At 34.8% G+C, this 7,150-nt stretch overlaps 2 long non-coding RNA genes across 2 annotated transcripts; both read left to right on the top strand.

The window, feature by feature from the left end:
• Window positions 1–296: 296 nt before the first annotated feature.
• On the top strand, window positions 297–2,037 carry LOC144431443 (uncharacterized). Its single transcript, XR_013480010.1, has 3 exons — window positions 297–574; window positions 1,334–1,501; window positions 1,898–2,037. It is a non-coding gene; the product is annotated as an uncharacterized LOC144431443 (long non-coding RNA).
• Window positions 2,038–5,268: 3,231 nt separating this feature from the next.
• On the top strand, window positions 5,269–6,855 carry LOC120348669 (uncharacterized). Its single transcript, XR_013479846.1, has 3 exons — window positions 5,269–5,331; window positions 5,636–5,711; window positions 6,337–6,855. It is a non-coding gene; the product is annotated as an uncharacterized LOC120348669 (long non-coding RNA).
• Window positions 6,856–7,150: the final 295 nt, after the last annotated feature.

Genomic DNA, 7,150 nt, shown 5'->3' with positions numbered 1-7,150 from the left:
TACCTACGATATCCATGTATCACTTCTGCACTGTGCCCCGGTGTATGTATCTTGTCATCGGCTAATTCACAAGTTTTCAGATTCAGATATTTTATTTCGTCGTGCATGAAACATTGTCAACAAATAATAATAAATTGAAATAAATCAAAAACACACAATGTATCGCAATTGACGAGCGCAAGGGCGCCATCAAGCGAATGCGATATACCTCAATGTACACAAATAAACGAGAATAACGCTTTTTTAACATGACTAAGCACTTTGAAAACTGGATCGGCGTGCCCAGCAACGTTAATTTCAATTTGACAGAACTTTACTGGCTTAATGAACTGATGCATGCTGAAGCATGCATTTCTTTCACATTTAGGTTATATGATAAAGTTGGCGAAAGTGAAAAACAGAACTTGGCACATAGCCTACAGAGTAAATGACGATGCGAATTTAGAATACAGTGGAAGAACACGATTGGATCCCGGTATGGTACCGGTAACGGTTCAGGGAATATACGACTAGAAGAAGATCAGACACATGAAAAGGCAATGTTTTCAGACTACTGGCAAATATAAACATCAAGGTAATGATTTTTTAATGCATGTTTGAAGGAGATGTAGGCCTAGTTCATTGATCAAATACTGTCAGTGAGCGTGTTCCATAACTTGACACCAACGAATTTGATGTAGTTTTGAGTAAGCTTGGTGGAAAAGTGATCCACAAAGTAAGAGCCTTTAGCAGATGACCGTGTCCCATAGGAGTGAATACTGCTCTGCTTTGAAAAGTAGTTAGTGAAAGCTGCAGGGAGTTTATTGTTATGGTGTTGATGCATTAACTTCAACACTTCAATTCTATGTATATATACAAGTTTAATAATTCTTAGTTTATTATAAATAGGACTTACCGTAGATGTGTGCAATAAGCAACATCAGAAATAGCGCGAATGGCCCGATTCTGCATAATTTCTAATCGGTGCAATAAAGATTTATCAGCAGAGGCCCACGCAACTACGCCATATTGAATATGGGACTGGAAAGGGAGTAGTAAACCATGCGTAATGTAGGTAGCGATGTAAATCTTTTAAGTTTATATAATATCCCAACCGACTTGGATAATTTAACGGCCAGGTTTGAAATTTGTGTATCCCATTTCAATTTGTTATCAATATATATGCCAAGGTATTTATAAGAAATAACGTTTTCAAGTTTTGTACCATCAATTTGGATTGACAGACCATTTTGAGATTTACGCCTATATGGTGATATTAACAATGTTTTAGACTTTTCTATATTTATTGTTAGTTTGTTAGATCTCATTCAATTAGCCACCTTTGCAATTTCAGCGTTTGCTCTTGATTGAAGAGCTGCATGGGATTTGTCGCTGTCGAGGAGGCTAGTGTCGTCAGCAAACAATTTGGTTAAAAGCGAAGAACAGTGAACTATGTCATTGACATCTACTAGAAAAAGTAATGGCCCCAATATACTACCTTGTGGAACTCCGTGAGTCACTGGTAAGAGAGAGGAACAATAAGTTCCCACTTTGACATATTGTGATCTATCGCTTAGATACCTAGTAATTAGTTTATTTGCTTGTCCCCTGATGCCATAATGATTCAGCTTGTAAATTAAAATGTCATGATCCACAGTATCAAAAGCCTTTTTTAAATCTAAAAATGTTGCGCTAACGAACTCTTTTTTCTCTAATTTATCATAAACATAAGATATTGTATCTAAAATGGCGTGGCATGTCGAATGATTATTCTGAAAACCAAACTGAGATCTGTTTATAACATTATATTTAGTAAAAAAACTAATAAGTCGCTTATGGATCAAGCGCTCAAATATCTTATCAATCGATGAAAGGATTGCTATCGGTCTATAATTTGGAACACATTTCTTATTTCCAGATTTGAAGAGGGGGATTACTCGAGCAATTTTGAGACACGAAGGAAAGATTCCTAACGAGAGAGAACAATTAAAAAGTTCAGCTAAACATGGCGAAATGAGGTCAGCAACAAGTTTAAGGAACCGTGCTGGAATATTGTCTGGACCTACTGCCTTCCTATCTTTCAGATTTTGTATTTCTATTATCACTTCGTTTGAATCAGTCAAACTCATGAAAATGGACTGGCTTACACGATTGCGAAGAAAATGTTTGAAGCTAGTCATATCATTAGAAAACTTGTCTGAGAGACTGGACCCAATTGTTGAAAAGTACTTATTGAATTCGGTAGCGATTGAATTACCATCTTGATACAGCCATTCTCTCGGAAGATTTCATCAACATTTGATTTGGATTTATTATTTGTATGTGTAATTTGGTTAACTATTTGCCATGTTGTCCTTGGATTACCTGGTTTTGGGCAATAAGATTTTGGTAATAAATTTGTTTTGCTTTATACAATGTTTTTGACAAAACATTTCTATAATTTTTAAAGTAGGAGCGTTGAGAGCTGTTACCTTTCAGAAAATGGGATTTGAAAATCTTATTTTTGTGTCGAATACAGCTATTTAACCCTTTACTCAACCAGGGCTTTAGTTTTAACCTTTTCTGTCGTCGTGAAAGTGGCCGAAGGGGAGCATGGCGATCAATTAGAGTATTGATTGATAGTATAAATTCTTCAAAAGCACTATTGTAGTTCAGGGCATTCAATTGAAATGTATCAAACAAGTTATCAAAAATGCTCTGTGCATCTGTGCGAAAAGAGTCAATCGAGAAGTTTGACATGTCCCTAGAAATTATGCAATCATTTTTATGAATAGGTGTTACACCACTAAGAGAACACATTATTGGGAAATGGTCTGTTATATCTGATAGAACAACATAGGAATTAATTTTCAAATTTGTCAAATTGGTGTACATGTGGTCGATCAATGTTGCAGAAGTTTGACCTACTCTAGTGGGTTTGGTTATCAAGGAGAAGGCATTATGAGAAATGAGCATATTAACATAATTGGTAATTTGGACATTACTGGATGTTGAAAGCAAGTTAATGTTAAAGTCACCGACTATCAAAAAGTGTTTCTTAGCCAATTTAGCTAAAGATATTTCAAAAATATCAGTGAAATAAGTTATGTCATTACGAGGATGTTTATAAATAATGCCAATAACCAATCTGCTGACAGTATTTGCCAAACTGATCTCAATCCACAAATTTTCGCAGTTGGAATAGACGATATTATAATCTGTAATTTCATTAAACGTAACGTCATCCCTGATAAAAGCAGCAACACCACCTGCTTTAGTGGCAGATGGGGCATGAAGGAAATTATAGCCATCGATGGTATTGAAGACATGATTTTGGGGTAATTTAGATTCGCTTATAGCAATTATATGAGGAGGTGATGGCAAATTTGATAATAGTGTAGTCAAATGATCTAAATTCTTTTGAAGGGAGCGAATGTTCATATGAAAGATCACCAAATCAGATGATGTTTGAATAGAGTCCAAATTTACAACCTCTAAATTGTTGCACAGAAGATTATCACAGGAGAAACCTGATTGAGAATAACTACAGTGACCAGCCATTTAGATGACTAAGATTATATGAAAGTAATAATAAACAGATAGAAAACATATTATTTGACCAAGCCATGTATAGAAATAAAAATACATGAACAAAATTAAATAAACAAATAACCTTACTTGATTAAAGAAAGGTCATCGTCAGTTATAATGGGGATGGTGTTAGTCATTTGATTCTTTTTTATAAGTACTCTTCCATTGTGAGTCCATAAGTACTTATAACCACATTCATTCTTCAAGTTTCTGGCTCTGAAGAATAATTTTTTATTGGTATCAGTGAGGTTTTCAATTACAAATATTTTGGTAGATCTTGCAAGATGTGGAAAATCTTCTTGAATGTTCGATGATCTGAGCTGGCGACGATTTTTCAAAATTTGGTGTCTTGTTTTTCTGTTTATGAAGTTTACAATACAATACAATACAATTTTATTTCGATCTTTCGTCTACAACACAAATAAAAAAAACACAGACAAGGTCAACTGAAAGATCGGGAAAACGGGCAAAACCTATATATAGGTTTATAACGAACGCTGTAACCAGCGATTGTGCCCATTCACTTACATTCACACACGTGAAACACACCAAGACAATCATACTAGAATAAATTAATGAACAGAGTACATGATCACGAGAAAATAAATTTCCCGGGCAAAGCTTACTTGTAATGTTGTAAATAATTTTGATGAGTGAAAGTCGTGAAGAATACAAAAACATTTAGAAGTTATGTGACGGTGCCTGTGCCGAAATGCGAATACCAATTAATTGATTAGCTGCTGTTTTTTGTAAACAAACAAAACTAAAAAGTAAACAACAAACATAAAAACACGAAAACTAGTTTCGGGCGTTGATTTGGTTCGAATTCGTAGAAATTGGAGTAAATGTTTTTATTCTTTGCAACGTCCAACAATGATTGGCGATGGTTTTTTGTTGTTATATTTGGACATCCTGTGGCAGTTCGAGATGTCGAATGAACGCAGCGGAACAGTAATTCGGGCTGCCACTTTAATGACCAGATTTTCACAATTTTCATCAGCTGCATATGGAATGTTATGAAATTCAAGATTGTTGAGTCTGGATCTGCGGTCTTGGTCTTGTTGGCGTTCTGTTAGAATATCAATTTCTTCTTCAAGATTTCCAACAATATTTTCAAGTTCCCGAATTTTTTTGTTATTCTTAGCAGTAACGTTGTTTAGTTCCTTATAGTTGGCATTGATGAAGATGAAGTCTTGGCTTCTTTTTATATCACTAACTTCATCTTTTATTATGCTTATGGAAGATAGCTGAGATTTAACTTGCTTAAGCGACTCATCAAGCGACAATAAAGATTCCTGGATGCCGATGCTAGTTGGAGTGGTGGAAGATACATCCATAGCTAGTTTTTCCAAGTGTTGCTGTATGATTGTAGGTATTGCGAGCCTTAATGTTTTAAGCAAAGTGCTTTCAAGTACAGAGACTAAGTTAGAGACATTAGATTCTGTTATATTGGTAACTGTGGAAGAATTGGCAGCAACGCGATCTGTGGGACTTCTTCACTTTGGTGGTTCAGGAGGAGTGTCACAGGATCTTGAGGATGACATGTCCGTCGCTGATTTCACAGATCAAAAAAGATGTTATGTTTCAATATTGCTGCAGGCTCAAGTTCTATTCCAGAAGTTTAACATTTCAGTGACAGAAAATCCATTAAAGACTAATATATTAGTTCAGTAGTTACTTTAGCTTATATCTGCAAACTTGGACAGCAAACAATGTCTGCAAGTCTGCAAGTTCCCGAAGTTGGATCAAAAAAATAGGCAAGAAGCGAATAGATAGTAGAAGGTTGGCTGGATATTTTGATATACACCAATGTAAAATCATATTGCATGTTATTCGTATGCTGTATGCACAGATGTACGATATTTATGGTATTAGTAATTCTGACTCTTGCTATATAAAATGAAACTAGAATATTGTAGTACCATGCCCATGAATTTCACCACATGCTAGAATGCAGGAATGAGTATATTGATAACTATATATTGCCATCAACTTATCACGAATGATCATGAATGCAATGGTTCATGCTATCATAACTATTTCTTTAATGTAACATTATTTTCTGATTTTTCATTTATTTCTACAGCTGTTTCAAATCAAGTAAACTGTCTGAGTGCCATGATGATGATCATTCCCATCAGCTCCATTGGAAGAGCAAATTTGTGAGCTTGTCACTATTTAAATGTCATATTATTTGTATGTAAACTGTCCTAAATTTATGTTCGCAATTTTCAGTAAAAATAGGAGCTTCTTTAGTATCAGCTGTTAAATGAGAATTATTTTTAGTTTGTGTGTATAATCTGTATTATTCGTATAATGTGACTCACATTATGTAAGGATACTTTTATCAACCAAATGCTTAAGGTAAATTTCTTATTGGTATTGTCCCAGATCTGTTCAAGTAACCGAGATGTGACAAACTTTTCAAAATCATTCCCATTAGTCATTTCTTGTTACATGCAGGCAAAACTAGTGTCACATGATTTTAGAGTAGAGCAAAGTTGTTCGACATGCAATCACAATCGAAGACAAAAGAGCCTTCATTTAATATCTGAAAACTAAAAATACTCTACTGTTTTACTTTTCCAAATTCATATAATTAAATATACATTGGATTTTATGTACCGTAATTCAAAAATATCATTTCAGAATACAAAAAAATCTGTACAAATTCGAATACAAATTATTCGGTTTTAGTCATTGTCTAGGTCGAATTTGCTTCTTTAATATCTAGCGCACTTCATCAATATACTATCTTAACCCTGTACTTTCATTTATATTGTTCAGGTCATGAAGACAAACAACTGTTATGGATAGGATTATAGTAAAAGTGTTGTCAAGTCAAGGTTGCAGCAGTGTTTTATTTTACGACTTCGTGTCCAACAAATATGTGGAACCCGCCTTTGTGTCCAACAAATATGTGGAACCCGGTTAACTTAAGCTTAACAAACAAATAATTCTTGCGTGCTAAAACATTTGAAGCAAACGTAGTTATGTCAATTTTTCGTCACTTGGCGAGTCTTCCGCAGAATAAATAAATGAAACTTTAAATAGCAACGAAAGCAACAACTATGATTGCACCTGTGTCTGTGTGCATCTGTCTCAAAGCTGTAGAGCCAGGATAAAATTTAGCACCTCTTCCGAATTGATTCTATACTTTTTCCATTTCTTGAATGCCAGTACATTTTAGCATTCATTTGAACGAATGAATATTAGTTATTTTTGCAATACAAATTTTCAAAATAATAAAATGTTAAATATGTAAAAGCCTGTGGCCCAGAACTTGCCAGGGATAGGTTTTCAGCTGAAGTGTGTTCATTTGTCTGTTTTCACTCTAAGTAGGATGTGGGTTCTATAATTTAAGTCTGTTTGTTGTTACGCTGAGGTTTTGGAAGAAAAATATTAGATTCAATTGGTGTTGTAGACCAGGGTCGTCCAACTCGTGGCCCGCGGGCCATATGTAGAAGCATTCCTAGGTGTTTTGCAAAAATAGCCTGTCGAGACAGACCATAACTCGTCTTGTTGAAGAGCTTGGGAATTCTATTGCGAGAATTTTAATTGCAAAAGAGGGAAATTTTTTATTGTATTCCTTGGCGCTTGA

This window comes from Styela clava, chromosome 13 (assembly GCF_964204865.1).
Source record: "Styela clava chromosome 13, kaStyClav1.hap1.2, whole genome shotgun sequence".
Classification (NCBI taxonomy): Eukaryota; Metazoa; Chordata; class Ascidiacea; order Stolidobranchia; family Styelidae; genus Styela; species Styela clava.
This window is presented reverse-complemented; position numbering and strand designations above follow the sequence as displayed.